Raw genomic sequence first — 3,770 nt, 5'->3', positions numbered from 1 at the left:
TGACAATAACTGAGTTAGTTTGGATTAAAGGCCTTCTTGGAAATTTGGGTTTGAAGAAATTGAAACCTATGGAGATGTTTTGTAATAACAAAGCAGCCCTTCAAAGAAATTAACTGTAATTTTGTGAAAGAGAAAATTAAAGAAGGCCTTGTATAAAAAGAGTTTGTTCCTTCAAAGGATCAACTAGAAGATATCATGACTAAGCTAGGGGTGTAAACGAGCCGAGTCGAGCTCAAGTATTGCTGAGCTCGACTCGAACTCGAAAACTTTAAACATAGGCTCGACTTGACTCAAAAACTCGCGAGCTCAAAATTATCAATCTCAGTTCGAATTAAAAAATGAATATTGAAACTTGACTCGAACTCGAAAAGGCTCGAACTCAAAAAAAAATTCAAGAGATCGATTGAAGCTCGAGATTCAATCTCAATTGAAGCTCGGTTCGAGATCGAACTCACCCACTACCACAAATTATGACGTAGGCTCTCCTACAATGGGGACTGGAGAAACCTTAGGCGAGCACCCCTCCAAAGTGCAATGGAGGTCGCTTACCTAGGCCATGAACCTTGATGATCGTCCATTGGCCTCGTTCAGGTAAGATGTTGAAAGGAGGTAGCTGCCTTTTATTTATAATGCCAAATAAGTGGTCCACTCATATACTTCCCCAATGTGGGATATTGCTTCAGGCTATAGTAGCTTCACTTAAAGAGCTTCGTGTAGATTATAGCCGCTCAAAGCCCTTCCTAAAGCAGTTGGGAAGATAGAAATGTTGGAGGTTTTGTCCGTGCGCTATAATAACATCAAACAATTGCCAACAACGATGACATTTTTGACAAACTTGAAGGAGCTAGATGTCAGTTTCAACGAGCTGGAGTCTTTGCCTGAGAGTTTATGTTTTGCCACCACACTCGTGAAGATGAACATAGGCAACAATTTTGATGATCTCCGATCCCTACCAAGGTCTATTGGGAACCTTGAGATGCTTGAGGAGCTGGACATTAGTAATAATCAGATTTGGGTCCTCCCAGATTCTTTTAAGATGCTAACACGCCTTCAAGTTCTACGAATGGAAGAAAATCCCCTGGAAGTGCCTCCTAGCTTGGGTCTCCACTCCACGCTCCATGTTTGTAGAATAACGAGTAATGGTAGATACGAGGGGGACATGGACAACTGCCAAGGCCAACACTTATATTCCAATCTCAATTAATATATTGTTAGACTCAATTAATATAATTTTTTTCTAACGATGGACATATATTAACAATACAAGCTTTTATGTGAGTAGACACATAAATGGGTATATGTGTTAGGGTTTAGGGTTTATTACAAAGATATTAATTAATCGACTTGGTACCAATTTATGAGGTAAGTACAATATAGTGACTTGATATTAAATACTCAAACCTTTGATATTTATGATATTTGAATCCGAAACCTCAAAATATAACAACAATTTAAAAATTAGTTATTAAAAATATTATCATTAGAAATATATTAAATATTTGTCATTAGATAAATAATTTTTTATTAATTTAAAATAAATATAAGAATATTTATTCAAAAATATTTTTTGAGGGTAGTTGTATAATAGAATTTTTAATATATTTTTAAAATTTTATAATTATCAATAGTGTATTTTTAATTTATTTTTAATAATGTAATTTTAAAAAATCTAAAATTATAATATAATATTTTTTCGAGCTGCTTACGAGCTTTTCGAGTCGAATATCGAGTAGTTCGTTTCGGCTCGTTAAGAACTCGAGTCGAGTCCATTCAATTCGAGTATTTATCGAGCCTTGATCGAGTCGGTCTCGAGTAGCTCGCGATCTGTCTCGTTTCATTTACAGCCCTAGACTAAGCCACTGAGTACACAACATAATTTCTTAGTTTCCAAGTTGGGGATTAAAAATGTTTTTAATCCACCAACTTGAGGGAGTGTTAAATATAAAATAAGAATTAGTTAGACGGTTATAAATATGTTGTTAGTCTGTTAGTTGAACAGTTAGATCTTTTGTATATATATTATTGATTGACTGTAAATATTCTGGCATGATAATAAAAGCACTCAGTATTATTCATTTTCTCTTAACAATTCTCTTTGAAAATAATAATTTGGAAGCTTACGTTAGAACAACCATACTGTGCCATAAAAAGGTAATTTTGAAGATTGAAGAGTTAGATTACACATGGGAAACATTAGAGTATCTTCACCATGTCCAAAATTAATATCTTTATAAGAAAAATAAAATGTTATCCCGTTTTAAGGAAAAATGGTTGGCTACAAAACAAGTGTTAGTAATAATCTCAATAATGATGTTTATTAAATTCGATATAAGATAAGAAAAATATATAAAATAATTTAACCTGAAAAAATATGTTCATGGATTGAAATATAAATAATCAGTCATTGGTGGTAAAAACTTTATTAGAATATCAAATTAGGATTAAATTGAACAATTACAAATCTAAAGTTTATAGTTTATCAAACTAACAATTAGTACTAAATTAAGATTAATTTAAAATATAGTGGCCACGATTTTATCAAAGCAGAAAAGCATTGCCTAATTGTGGTATTCTAAAATATTTCAAGAACTATTTGAAAGAAGCCCCAATTTTCAGGAATTATTTATTTATTTATTTTTATTAACATCGTTATTATGGTCATTTTCATTTTAGACAACATAAATATTTTTAAAGTATCAAGCTTTGGGAGTGATGTGGGTGTTCGAACTTTCCCCGCACATACCCGATTCTCAAATCCAATTTTGATCATAATATTAAACATATAACATATTTAAATATCCAATACAGCCACCACAAAATGAATTCTACAATTGGTATTGCAATTTGGGCATATATGTACCTAAGCTGCTTTAATTTATATAAATTATTCCTGTATGGCAGTGTAAACACTATGTACTCGAATCAAATTCAATTACATGGAAATTACGATTTGATAAAAGAGAGAAAGATGGAAATAATGTTGTAGATTCCATCTAGACAGATGTTGTGAAGGGATTTGATTAATGAATTAAATAATTAGAGCAATGGAAGCTAATACCTAAGGAAGTCCACAAGTGGGGAAACTGGAAATCGAGATAACAAAAATCCCATGTGTTGAGGATAGGAATGGCAAACGGGTACAATTTCGTGGATTTCGTACCGTACCCGCTCTAATTGAGGCGGGATGGGTATAACTTTAGTGGGTAGTAGGCGGGTGTGGATTTAGAAAGTGGTATCCGTCGCGGATAGTAGGCAAGTGATGAGTTTGAGACCTTACACGCCCCGCATCCGCCCCACATCAACCCGCCCACTAAATATCCATTAAATTTTGAACCATTATGAATTTATGTATAATTTTATAGACTAATTTATAAATCTTAATCTTGTATAAGATATAACTTATAATTTAACAAAATATTAGGGATAAGTTTATGAACCAATGTTTTTATTTCAAACCTCTCGTACTTTGTTTGTTGGTTACTATGCCGATATTCTGGTAGTTCTTTTTCTCTAAGTTTCAAACTCTGGTCTCCAGCTCATTCAGGTACGCCTTCTTCCTCTTCTTTACTCTGGTCTCCTCTACGGGTAGTTGAGTTGTATGTCACCTTATACACAGATCCAAAACCACCTTCCCCAATCTTGTTTGCTGCATCGAAGTTGTTTGTGGCCGTTTTAATTTGTCGTAAGGTGAATACTACAGTTTTCAGATCTAATCCTCTTAGTTTTGTTCAAGATACAAGGACAATAGTCAATACTCTGTTATTTTGATT

At 33.4% G+C, this 3,770-nt stretch overlaps 1 non-coding gene across 1 annotated transcript; it reads right to left on the bottom strand.

Annotated features, from left to right (window-relative positions):
• Positions 1-429: 429 nt before the first annotated feature.
• LOC120120783 lies at positions 430-599 on the bottom strand. The gene has a single exon (XR_005515932.1). It is a non-coding gene; the product is annotated as a U1 spliceosomal RNA (small nuclear RNA).
• Between the last annotated feature and the right edge of the window lie 3,171 nt (positions 600-3,770).

Source organism: Hibiscus syriacus, unplaced genomic scaffold, assembly GCF_006381635.1.
Source record: "Hibiscus syriacus cultivar Baekdansim isolate YM2019G1 unplaced genomic scaffold, ASM638163v2 tig00110347_pilon, whole genome shotgun sequence".
Lineage (NCBI taxonomy): Eukaryota > Viridiplantae > Streptophyta > Magnoliopsida > Malvales > Malvaceae > Hibiscus > Hibiscus syriacus.
The sequence above is the reverse complement of the archived record's forward strand: the minus strand, read 5'-3'. Positions and strand labels throughout refer to the sequence as shown.